This window comes from Myotis lucifugus, unplaced genomic scaffold, assembly GCF_000147115.1.
Source record: "Myotis lucifugus unplaced genomic scaffold, Myoluc2.0 scaffold_4, whole genome shotgun sequence".
NCBI lineage: Eukaryota > Metazoa > Chordata > Mammalia > Chiroptera > Vespertilionidae > Myotis > Myotis lucifugus.
The window spans coordinates 3,140,554-3,155,104 of NW_005871052.1; positions in this window are offsets into that span (position 1 = coordinate 3,140,554).

Genomic DNA, 14,551 nt, shown 5'->3' on the forward strand with positions numbered 1-14,551 from the left:
TAGAATTATACATGCATACACTTTGACAGGTACATTTGTAGTATCCTCCCAATATGGGTGTCATATACTTGCCCTTGTGATTTGCGTTGGTCAATAAAATGATATTAGAAAGGATGCCCGGAGTTGTTTAAAATATATGGGAATTATTTGGCGTGTCCTATTGTGATTTGTCATAATGAATGTATACCCTGATGGTGCAAGAAAAAAAAATTAGGAACAGATTTAAATCCAATTTATGGTGTATCCAAGTCTAATCAACCCGGAATCTAAGTCAGAAACTTGGCAAAGACCCATGAGTGAGAAATATAAATGCTCAGGTTGCAATTCATTGTGTTTTGGGGGTGGTTTATTACATAGTATTATTGAAACAATAGTCAACCAAGATCCCTATGGCTGACTACTTAGGAGAACTACAGTTATTTAGAATCTAAGAATGATGTAGGCTACTAGATTTCTTTATTCTCTTTAATAGTTTTATATCTTTATTTTTTATAGAGGTATGATTGACATATAAAAACTGTACATATTTAATGTATACATAATGATGAATTTGAATATTAGAATCTATGTTGTCACAAGTGGCAGTATTTCCTTCTTTGTAAGGCTATAAAATATCCCTTTGAGTGTACATACCACATTTCTGTTATCCATTTATCTGTTGATGGATATTTAGGTTATTTCCATGTCCTTGCTATTGTGAACAATTCTGTATTCTACATGCATGGATAGATATCTCTTTGAAAGATTTATTTCATTTTTAGGTATAAGTCCAGAAGTGCTAGATCATGTGGTAGTTCTATTTTTGAGGAACCTCCATACTGTTAATGACTGTACCAATTTTCATTCCCACCAGCAGTGTACAAGGATGCCCTTTTCTCCTCATCCTCGTCAACACTTGTTTTCTTTTTCTTTCTTCTTTTTTTTTTGATAATAAGCATCCTAATATTGATTCAGTTATTTTTTATTTCTAAAAATACTTAGTAGACTTAGCTAAGGAAATAAAAAACTTGTACACTAAAAACTATAAAACTTGGTGAACAAAATTGAAAAAAATAGCTAAATGAAAAGACATACTGTTTTCATGGGTTAGAATAAATAATATTGTCAAAATACAAATATTATCCAAAGTAATCTAGAGATTGAAAGCAATTACTTTCAAAATCCCAATGGCATTTTTTTTACAGAAATAGAAAAATACTATACTAAAGTTCATATGGAACCACAAGAGACCCCAATTAGCCAAAGCAATCTTGAACAAAGTAGATAGCATCACACTTCTTGATTTCAAAATATATTACAAAGCTATAATAATCAAACCAGTATGGTACTTGCATAAAAATATACATTGACGTATGGGACAAAACAGAGAGATAAGAAATAAATCTGTACATTTATGGCAAATGTATCTTTGACATGGGGAGAAGTGATACACAAAAGGGAAGGGATAGTGTCTTCAATAAATTATATTGTGAAAACTATGTGTACACATGCAAAAGAAATTGAACTTTTATCTTAAAGTGTACACCAAAATTAACTCAAAATGGATTAAAAACTTAAACATAAGACCTGAAACTATCAACATTTTAGGAAAAAACAAGGATAAAGCTTTTTAATATTGACCTTGACTTGACAATGTTTTGGGTTTGTTGAAGATGATCCCAAAACACAGGCAACGAAAGCAAAAATAGACAAGTGGAACTACACAATACTAAAAAACTCTAACCTAACCAGTTTGGCTCAATGGCTAGATCATCGACCTGCAGACCGAAGGGTTCCAGGTTTGATTCCGGTCAAGGGTATGTACCTTTGTTTCAGACTCCTCGTTGGCCAGGCCCTGGTCAGGGCACATGCATGCTTCTCTCACATCGATATTCCTCTCTGTCTTTCCCTCTCTCTTCCACTATCTCTGAAAATCAATGGAAAAATATCCTCAGGTGAGAATTAAAAAAATAAATAACCCTGTACAGCAAAGGAATCAACACCAAAGTAAAAGAGCAACCTACAGAATAAAAGAAAATATGTACAAACCACATGATATGCAAATTATACTTCTCTTTTTGATAAGCCTCCATCATGTGAAACTTTAGGTGGGCTGATATGATCCACTACTAAATTAATTTTGCATAATTTGACCTAACACTGTACAAAAAGTGAATTCAATCAAATAGGAATTTTCTTAGGAAGAAAAGTGGTTAATAAAATGGATGTTGCTCAAGTCTACTTTCAATCTTCCAATGCCCCTTGATAGAGTTTCTGCAGAAATTGGTTTCCAGATATATTTTCCATTGTTTTATTTTTCACTTACATGCTCCAATTTTATTACAGAACAAATTATTTTTTTTCAAATTTCCATAAAATCCATGACAGTGGAGCTGAGGAAAAATATTAAAATTTGATGGTTGCAAGAGTTAGAAAACCAAGAGACAAATTATCAAGGGATCACAAGTAGACCTCTAATTTTTTTTGCATTTCTATTTCAGGTGCAATTAGTTATAGGTCCCAAAAGTGTACCTACACTTTGCCACTGAATATACTAAAAGGGGGGGGGGCAGTGGCCAATTATGTTAGCAAGTGGCTAATTATGCACACAAGGAGCCAATTGTAGAAGTGAAAGTACACACCCCAAAACTGAAAGAAATCTTTAGCACATTGAATCTTAGAGTAGCTTATATATACTGTGTGTCTATCATGAACAGATATAAAATATTTATTTATGTATATAGGTATTTATTTATTACTTTTTTGAATTACTAACTGTTCTATGTGCTATGGAAGATACTGAGATGAAACAGACTCTGTTTCTGCTTTCAAGACATAAAACAAAACCAAAAAAGAAACATAGAGTTTTGCTGAGATATGACATACACAGGAAACAAAGCCAAAAAATAAAGACAGTACATCAGAGGTTGTCTTTTTACAAAAGATGTTTAAAATGAGATAGACTGAAAAATAAATTGAAGCACTTCTGAGGAAGGAAGGCCTGAGATGTGATCTGGGATAGCCAGAAGTGAGTATGATACTGGTAGATCATGTGGGGAATGATAGTCTACAGTGGAGGAGTTTGAGAAAGAGAGAAAGGAAGATGCTAAAGACAAACGTTGAGATAATACTTTAGCAAGGCTTCTTTGTCTCCTAGACTATAAACTAGAGAGGATAGATCTGTTAGCCCTGTTTATTTATCTTCTTTAATAGATTGTGAGAGAAGATTATCATTTTATCTCTAGGGCCTAGCCCAATATTTACACATAGCAGACACTCAAAAAACATTTGTTGAATGGAAAATATTTCAGATATCTGCTAAAATGATGGATAACTATTTTCCCCATCCATTTATATTTAAGTAATTGGAAACCTGTATTATTTTCTCCCCTTAGGCAAATTCAACTTATAAACAAAAATTGTTTAGCTAATATCTAGTTTTAATTTTTTTTTACATAATGCTTTCAAAAGTGGCATGCACTCTACAGTTCAGTTATTGCTACTCCCTAAAATCAGGTACATGTTTGTCCCCACATTAGCTCTTTGCTCCAGAATATGTGTGTGTTGCTTCCTCTCCTTTTTTCCTCCAAATTTTCTCTTCTCATTTATTCCACAAACATTTTGAATTATTATGTACCCGGTACTGCAGTAGGCAATTGTATAACAAAAGACACTTTCCCTGTCCTAGGGTAGCTCACAGTATAGTTGGAGCGAAGAACAAGTAAATAAGTATAGATACCATGCTGCAAGAACACATAGCTACTCATTCCCTTCACCTATTTTATTTTCCACTTTAATGATCTCTTTTTATTCTCCTTTAATCTTTCTTTTTTTCTGGCACTAAGAACTATTTTAACTCAGAACTGAGATAAGAAGCTGAGTTAAAATTATTGTTTATCCAGAATGGAGGAAAATTAACCATCTACTCAGTCACTCATCCTTGCAAAATGATGTCATGAGAAGCACATGGTCTTTGGAACATAACATAAGTTTGAATGATGCTTCTGTCAATAATTTGTACAAATGAATTAAACTATTTGAACCTCAATTTCCAATTTCTAAAATCAGGACAATAATAATAATATTTAGGTTGTTAAAGTATTCAACATAATATAGTTAAATCATGCTACACAGTGCCTTCTACTTGGTAGGTAATTATTACTAGTAATTCTAATTCAGTTAGTGTACTTGTTAAATATCCATTATATATTATGACTCAGCCTTGCCTCTAGGTTTTGAGGAAATAAGGTACAGTCCCTGACTCCAGAATAAGATAGTGACTATTTAATGTAAGATAACTGAAACTATGAATCTGATCATAAAATAAAAATAAATGTATAACAAATTAAAATTAGATTATATTTACTTAATCATTATTATAGAGATCAAAAGTGATTTATTAAATGTTGTAATGTTGTAGTTTCAAAGGTAAAAAATTAAAATTGAAGCTTTAAATTTGTTACATTAAATATATAACACAAATAGACTTTGGTAAACTCTCAACTTACAGGCACTAAAACTTTCTAATTTTTAATTCATTACCTCATTTCTCAGTCCTAGAAACAAAAGAATGTTCCCATAAAACATTATTATGGGAAACACACACATGTATACAATATACATACACGAGAAAAACACCACTATTCAAAGAAAAAATACCATCAGGGACAGTTGAGAACCCAAATTAAATTGTGTTGGATACACTTACAGTGTGGAGGCAGTAAAATATTCTACTTCAGAGCACAGATTCTTGAGCTAGATGTCCAAGTTTGAAGCTCACTAACATTTATTAGCTATATGTCCTTAGGCAATTTCCACAATTTCTTTTACCTGTTTCCTCTCTGTAAAATGAGGATGAAAATAATAAGGCCTGCATTTTAAGATGACTTCGAGAAAAAAATGACTTAATATATTTATAGTACTTAGAATAATGGTGCGTAATAAGTGCTACGCAAAAGTAGCTGTCATTCTTGCTTATATACAGCCACATACCTCTGGTAAACACCTTATATTAATAATAATCTTCTCTATGACTATTCTCAATTAAATAAATTGTAGGCTTCTTGAGCAAGGAAAGAAATATATAGGGAATCTTCTTTTAAAATTGGAAAAATACTAAGATGGTATCTGGTTCAAAGATAGTGAGTACATTCAATGAGGGAATAGTCCTCCAATGGAGTGGAGAGGAAAAAGGAAGAAGCATTTAGGTGATAGTTAGGACTAGGTAGGGTGCTATGGGCATCCAAGAGTAACTGCAACAAGCCCAGAGATAAGTGCCTAAGATAAATTTTAACATATTTAAAATGTTTTTCAGGGGAACCTAGAGGCCTACAGTCTGAAATTTGTTATTATCTCATTCAATATACTAAATATTATCCTATTAGACTGAAGCATCTACACTTGCAAGAATTCTAGCTCATTATGATAGTTCTAGATTCATTTTTATTTTTTTCCCAACTTCTATTGACTTGAGTGGCTGCTTTCTTCAAAAATGCTGGAAACAGAAAAAAAATAGATTATTTCAATAATGTAAAAGCAGCTTAGAATTATATTTCAAATTAAATTATATGTTCATCACTAGATCTTATTTTGTCCGGTGATCAGTAATATATTTTCCCCACTAATATTCTCAAAATGATATAATTTTAAATGTGGGTAATGTCAAACTGCTAACTGATATCTTTCATTAGCTGTATATAATATGAATCATATTTCCAGAGAACATACATCTCTTTATTCCTCTCTGGTACAAGAACACTTACTTGTAACAGGAATATTTTATCACTCTTTTTGCTAGGACTTGTAGCATAATTGGGAAATTTATTAAATTCACTTTCAAAACAAAAATAAATGAATTAATATCTTTCAACCAAGGTCAGTATAGCTTAAGCTGACAATCTAACAGTCTGTGTGATTTACACCGAGATATTTTCAGTTTTCTTTTTTAAAATACATTTTTATTGATTTCAGAGAGGAAGGGAGAGGAGAGATAGAAACATCATTGATGACAGAGAATCACTGATCAGCTGCCTCCTGTACTCCTCACACTGGGGATTCAACTCACAACCTGGGCATGTGCCCTGACCAGGAATTGAACTGTGACCTCCTGGTTCATAGGTTGATTCTCAACCACTGAGCCACGCTGGTCTAGCTATTTTAGCTTTTCTTAAAGGAGAAATTCTAAGTACAGTTACTAATTTAGGTGATGATAATATATGTCAGGGTATTTTTCTTTATTTATTATAAGGACTAATATCTGACCTAATGATAAAGCAAAAACAACATTTTAATAGAGCATAATTATGCTATGAAGCTCTAGATGCTTCAAGAATTGATGCAGGCAAATAACAGTAAGTTTCAAATATAAAAAGACATGTAAATAATTATCACATGAAGCTATATTGATTACCTGACAAGTAAAAATCACATTGGTGACCAGTCTTTGACTAGAAGGGCTAGAAAGAAGTCTTGGTTCATAGTTATGCATTTATGGGAGTTTCCAAGTTTCTTACCTTTCTCCAAAGCATCAAATGTAAGTTGTCACTTTAAGGACTAAACTCTTTGCATTTCTTATGTTTTCTTAATGATTCCTGTTTACACCATAACAGTGCTTAAGTTTGTACTATTTTCCATTTTTCTTGCAGTTAATATAATAGGAACAAATTAATTAATACATTTTGTAGTGTCATTACAAATTTTGCTTTAAGAATGGAGTTGTTTTGTCCATTTCTTTCTTGCTGCAATATTTATTACCAGAATGAGATACAATAGTTTTAATGCCTAGTGCAGTCTTTGAAAACTATAAAAATATAATGGACTCATAAACACAGACTTTAACCTTTTCAATATTCTGTATTTTGATTGCTGCCCATAATGCTTTATTCCTACAGTTTACTGAGACTGAAAATAGAAAGAATAGGAATGGATAGTGAACCTAACACAGGAATCCTGTAAAGGTCAAAATTATTGTTTCACCTAGAACAATGACTTTTAACCTTTTTTATGTCATGGCATGCAAGCTAATTATTAAAAGTCTGCAACACACCAAAAATATTTTTTTGGCCAATCTCACAAAAATAGATATAATTTTGATTGTTACAAAAAGTAGCAATAGTAATTACCTACCCTTTTTATAAAACAAATAAACAAAAAAAACAGATGTCAATACTTGTATAATACAATAAGGATTTCTGGTAAAAATAATTAACCAATCAGACACAACCTTATTATGAAACATGACCAATAAATACAACTCTATCATATGACCTATACATTTATGGTTCAAACAAGGCAGTCATACTGGGCAACTATTTCTGTGTTAGCTGTTGTCATTTTTTTTATTTGGCAATCTAAGGGAAAAGTCTCACTGCCCTTGACTAAATCTTCAGGCACTGCATGTTTTATAAATTCTGTGGCACACCTGTTAAAGATCACTGACTTAGAATATATAAGGCCACACAATTTCAGGGAAACCCTTTTGGATTTAAGTTAGAAATGTGTACAAAAACAGAATAATGTGAATTTTTAAGTGATGGTGAACACAAGAAATTCCTACATTATGATAGTGGAGTTACTTTTGAATTATCTTTCTTAATTTGAAATAATACATATTAGTCCATTAAAATGCTTAAAACCAAAGAATACCAGTATTAGTTGCCTATGTTTTAATTTAAGGAATTCATGGATATCCCTGTGTGCAAATGATTTTCAAAGTTGGTGTGCTAACACACTATTTTGTTTAATGTGTTGTGAGGTGTGTCACAAAGGATGTGCTACTAATGATAGTTGTAAGAGCAAAATATATGAATTATTTGCTCTTTAAACAATTTGCTCTTTCAAAACACAAAATATATGATTCCAGATAGTCATCATGATATAAGCTTCTGCATTACAACTAATGTTCAGGGAATTCAACTTAAACCTGGGAAAAGCCATCAAGTGTGTTGCTCATATAAATGTCAACTGTCATGTGTATTGCAGTGCGGGGGAGGGGGGGAATGTTGTGAAGCACTACAGTAGTCAATACTGAAAAGGTATTTCTTTATAACTATAGAACATAGAAAAGGAGGAAAAATGAGCAGAGCAATAAGAGCTAATATCAAATGAGCACATACTTATTGTGTGTCAGACAATAAGTTAAGCATTTGGCATAAATTATATTTTTTATTTTTACAACAACCCTATTAGTTACATACAATTATTATTATCCCCATTTTACAGATTAGAAAATTAAACACAGAAGTTAAAGGACTTGCTCAATGCCCTACAGTAGTTAAGCTGCAGACCTGGATTTCAAAACACAAAATATATGATCCAAAGCTGTACTGTTCAAAAAATTCTGGGATGTGGCAGGTGTTCAATAATATTTGTTGAATTAATGAACAATTCTTGAATCATTAAAACCATACCTCCTCAGGAAGTCCATACCTACTTTTTGATGGATTAATCATTGGGTAGGTACCCAGGATTTTGTGTTGCCTTTCCCTGAGTTGGAGCTAAGACTGGTTTATAGTCAGCTGGGAACAGACTATAAACTAAACAGAAAGCATTTCAGGTAAATCACCAGGGTTTCCAGAGTCAGAGTGTATTTAAGGGCTCTATAAGCACCAGCAACAGGAACTTATTTTTAGTTCAAGAGGAACTGAGAGAAGGCTGGCTTTATTATGGCAGTACTCCCCAACACCACCTCCCTCCCTTGCAAAAAAGGAAAAATGCAGGAAAATGAAACATCAATGTTTAGTCTTGAATTACTGGATGAAAAGAAAATAATTTGTACCAGTTATTTTTTTGTTAAAATTGTGCCTTGGTTTTTGAAAAAAAATTATGGAGATAATTGTAGATGTACATGAGGTTGTAGGGAATAATATAGAAAGACTGGTGTACCCTTTACCGGGTTTCACCCAATGGCAACATCTTGCAAAACTATAATGCAGTATCATAACTGAGATTGATATATACATACATACATCCAGGTTGCTTTTCAACAAACTCAAATGAATTTGCTTAGTTACTTAGGGTCCTCTTGACCCACTGCTTGTTATTGCACTTATGTGACTCTACCCAAAGTTTATATCTGTTCCCTAAAGAATGTGGCTAACAGCAGTGGCAATCTGTCTTAGAAGGCTTAGCTAAGAAGACAACACAATCATGAATTGCCCACTGTGTTTCTAGCCCTTTCTCCTAAGATAAGCATGTCCCTGCATCCTATTACTTATGCTTATTTAATTCTGCAAATACAGGCCCATTGAGAATTATTTTCTTATTCCTCTGATTATTTATTTTACCAGTGTTAGAGAATATATTTCACACTGACCATATTTCCCAAAAAATAATTGGACATTTTAAAATAGTGCTACAAAGCTATTTTGTTGAATGCATTTGGAATAGGTATATGTATAAAAGAACACAGAATGCATTCTATACTTAATGAGTTTTGGTTAGAGATGTAGTTTTCTTTGGTATTTGAAAATCATCCTAACCAGTAAACTAAACAGTTACACTTTAAACATTAATACCATTTCCCCACAAATTTCTAAATTAATAGATATGATTTCATCCATTCCTAGTCAAAGGAAAGGCACATGAAATCTCAATGAGGTTGGTTTTTATCTGGGAATGATTTGATTACAAAAAGTGATTGCCAAAGGTGTGTTTTTCCTTTTTTATTTAATCACAATACCCTTAAATGTTCCAAGAGGAATTTTTGGTCTGGAAATACATTTTTCATGCTCTTCTTTGCTTACTGTTTCTATCATGTCATAAAATCTCATAAAATGAAATCCATAGAGAGAGCAGAATACTTGCACAGAATCTAGTCGTGTTGAAGTATGACTCTCAACATCTGCTGGTGAGGCTTTCACTCCTCTTAATTCAAGCCCAACTTAGTAGGTGCAGCACCGTGGAATAGACTAGTCCTCTAATGAGGAAAGAGGTGAAAATAGTAATAGTAATAGTTTTTGAGCCTTTTACATTGCTCATCTTACCTGACATTTATCCCTAGTTTGCAAAATGTGCAAAAGAGAGAAAGGAAGCAAGTTTTAGAAGTCTGCCATGTGTTTATATTTCCACACTTTATCCTTTTTAAAAAAACTCTCCTACAAAAATAATTCTAAGCTCATCAGGAATAAATTCAATCATAGGAATTCATAAGTCATGCTATGATTTTAGTGTGTTTACCTATGAGTTAATTAACAATTGCAGCTATGTGCAGATCAACAAAGATGCACAATATTATTAACTCGGTACAAATAAATGCTGTCTTGACTATGGAAGTCTATTATAAAAATTAACAATAAAATATAAAGTGGTGGCACAAAATTGACAATAGTACATACCTCCAGCATTCTCCAGCTCTCATTTAACCATTAGTTGTGTACATTTCTCTTATTTCTATTTTCACAAGGGATTGTTAGCTCCTCAAAGCGAAGTTCATACCTTACTACACATTCTTTACATTCCACTCCAACAATGTCTTCAAAATAGTATAGACTTGATAAATATGTTTGTTAAATTAGATGTTGTTGCTGTTTATTTATTCTACCATTTCTTACATATTTTTATCTAAAAAATAACTTGGTTTTGAAAATCATATGTGTGTATGTGGAAAGGTGGAGAATAGCTTTAAGCTATTATTATTCTGTCCCATTCTTGTCACTTTTTAATTTGTCATTGAGCTTTGAGCAGGCTCGCACATTTCTGACAGCCAGCGACATGCAATAGGGTCAGGTCAAGCACAAAGAGTTTAAAGCAACAACTAGTTTCTAGTAAATACTATGCTTCATTTTAGGTAGGTGATATTTGATGTGTTTTTCAGAAAATTAAAAAAAAATGTTTGCATGCTATCAGAAAGTAATGGCAGTATAGTCTGCACTGCTTTCACTAAAGAGAAGTCACCATTTGTACCACATATCTCATTGTCAAAAGGGTTAAAAGTGAGCCAGAAAATAAATTACTCTCTATTAAGCATTAGGGGTCTCTGCCCTCAAAGTCCCCTTTACCTTAATATATTTAAAACATATCAAGTCTGCCCACCCCCTTCATCTGAACAGCTTGGTCATTTTCACAAAATACAGACTGAAATGTGGGTGGTGTTAGTGGGGGTTGGGGGCATTTCTTACATGGATATTATTATTAGCTTAGGAATAGTTTTGATGATTACTTTTAAAACAATATGTCCAGAGTGTGTGTTCTAATTTTGTATGTTTGTGTATAATTAGAAGTAGCCAAGAGATTGTGATTTTAAAATTGACTATTTATCCTTTCAAGTTTTTCTACAATGTTTGTAGCAATTGTAATTTAAAATATTATACATCTTAAATACACAATTACTTTTGAATATCACTGGTTTTTCATTTACCAAATAATTTGTTTTTCTTCAAAAGGCTCAAAAACTAATTTAACCAATATTATCAACTGTGTGTGAGTTCTATTTGTCTTTATTCATCCTGTATCACATGAGTTTAAAATGTAAGACTATTTCTTTGCAGTGTGAGCCCATGTACTTTTATGCTCTCACACAGCAATGAATGCAACCCCTGACATATACTGCCCTTCAATTGTGCACAGAAATCCTATTGATATTAATGAGTTTTTGCCTGGACTGAGTATGGTCATTTTATGTGGCCTGAAGTGGTCGTTTTGTTGTGATTTGCATATTGGTTGTTGCAGAGTATAGTGTATACATCATTTCTAAAGTGCCTAAGGATCTTTACAGAAGAAAGTTAGGTACATAAATTAAGAAGATTATTGTTGCTTTTACTTTATTTTATTTGCAAATTTTCTAAATCATGCATAAACACAGTACAAAGTGCAAATGTGGTGCAAGAGAAACCTACAGAAAATAAAATTATTTCTGATCAGCGATTCTAAAATTTCCACTTGTGGACATATTTTTAACCCATTGAAAACAAAGCTAATTAGCTTTCTAACTCTACAGAAGGTATTATAGGAGACATACAGAAGCAGAGCACTAAGCAATAGAGGGAACTATAAGACTTGAACTTCTATAGTAACTGAGAGGCTGAAGCCCTCAGGGTGAGCAGTAGGCCCTTTGTCCTTCAGTCCCTTCCATACAACTTCCTTACACCTGCACAAAGGAGGCCAGAGGGGAGCACCTGCAGAGCTAACACTGTCCACTCATTGAGGGATAGTGATGGAGGGAGAACTCAAGGTGGATACAAGAGCTACTTTGAAATAACACTTTAGTTTCACTTTTAATGTAAAATCTGGAGAAGCTCAGGTTTTCTCTCCCAGGATATAACATGACAATGAAAGTGAATGAGAAAAATATGTTTATCTAGAATTTCAACCACTCTCACCAAAAAAGCTCAAAATTCAGAATTTTAGGTTAAACACACGTGGCTCCTTTTCCTATGATGAAATAAAATTCATTTGTAGAAAATTGTTCTTCAATGTTGACCAAGTCAATTTTTATCCCTTAGCAGTGGCTATTGTACACTATTCTAAACAAAGTCCTTGATTATGCAAATATATCTCACAAATTTGATTTTCCCCCCTAGTCAACCATAGGCTTAAGAATGAAATACAATTATTTCTGATCAGCAATTCTGAAATTTCCACTTGTAGACATATTTTCCATCCATTGAAGACAAAGCTAATTAGCTTTCTAACTCTACAGAAGGTATTATAGCAGGACATGCAGAAGCAGAACACTAATTTTTTTTAAAGTCTGACCTTTTCTACATGCGTATATACATGTGCTCCTGTGGCAATAAAAAAATCTGATTAATTAAACTAATACTACCAACACCTCCAAAGGTAGACTGGGAATAGTAAAACATTAAGAAAAATAATATTTCTCTGTGCATTGAGTTCACTCAGGTAGCTATTTTTTTTATTGATTGTTTTAGAGGGAGAGGGAGAGACAACAGAGAGAGAAACATCGATGTGACAGTAAGAGAAAACATCCAAAAGTTGTCTCCTGAAGTGCCCTAACCTGGGATCAACCCACAACCTGGATATGTGCTCTGACCAGCCTGGGCAAGTGCCCTGACTGAATTGAACTCTTGACCTTTTGGTGCACGGGATGATGCTCCAACCAACTGAGCCACACCAGCCAGAGCCCCAGGTAGCTTTTTTTCTGCAGTTGAGAATTATGTTCCATTTGAAGTCCAGTAAACTACTACCCTTGTACATAGCCCTCTATTTTCAGTGGTTTAAAAATAATGACCTCAAGTAGTAATCTTAGCAGGTGGCATGTGTATGTGTGTGGTTTTCTGTATTCAGATTGCAAGTATTAGGTAAGGGAAAATCCTTTACCAGATATAAATTCTATGGAAGAAAACTATTTTTAATATTGGTCTGGTGGGCAGGGGCGGGGGGACAAGATACTAAAACCCAGTTTACATGTTCACTTTTATAGCAGAATTTACCATGTCCATAAAAAAAGGTAGAAGAGCAAAAGCTGGTCTCTGGTCTGGTAATATCTGGGAGATAATAATCAGCCATATTATAAAGAGATTCTCCAGTATATGAAAAATAACTGAAAACACAAGAAAAAAACAATATTAAAAATGTTTATATGAACCCCATCTCAAGAATGAATGCTGATATATAACAGACATTGTTTACAAGATGACAATTCATGCAGTCAATTCAGTGTGTGTGTCAAGAATTTGGGGGAGGATAACTCAAACTGTTTGTGTGTGTGTGTTTTATTTACATTATTCAGATAAAACAAGAGTTTTATAGACTAATATTTTTTATTTTCAATTGACTATGCCAGAATACTGTGGACACAGTGTAAGTAGCTGGAGAGATGAAAAGACATACCTAATGAATTGCTCAATGAGTTGATTTCTTTTCTGTCTTTGAGGACAATCTGTTTTCTGTTAAATCACCCTGTCTGTGTGCAAGGGCAGGGATAAAGAGAGGGGGAGGGAAGAGGGAGCATGTTTACAGTTGTCGGTATGTGTCTACACACATATATCACATATATTAAATACTGTAGAGTTTCACCCAAAAGCAAATTGTCCTGTGATTTCCTCCCTTAGATTGAAGTCACCTCACACAAGGCCCCTTTGAAAGTTGAGTAAACAAGCCCCCTTGGAAGCCATCCAAAATGAACTGACCTTATATTAAATCCTCCTTGATAACAAATAGTATTGTAAAGAGAACCTAGTTTTCTAGCTAGTGAGTTAGATCATGTGTGAATGGTTATGTTCTATACTCACGTTTGTGAAATACTGCATAGTGATTTACTGCATTTTTCACTGGAAGTCACAAGAGTTTAATTTTGTGAATTCCCTTTATAGAAACAATAGTTGAGGTCCTTATATGTTACCCTAACCCCCACCTTTTATATATAATAGAAGTTAACTGGAATTTTTTTTGAGACTTTATTCTTTTAAATAATTTCCTAATTTTGGAAATGTTCTATCAGAAGTGCTCTTAAGAAAAGATACATTAATTTTTTCTCATTAAAAAACACCTTAAATGATTTAAAATATATTTTATATTCACTTTTCATAATGTTTTAAAAAGTAATACATATATATATATAAAAGAGTAAATTGGAAGATTGCTATTTTAAAACTACTATCTGGGGCATGTA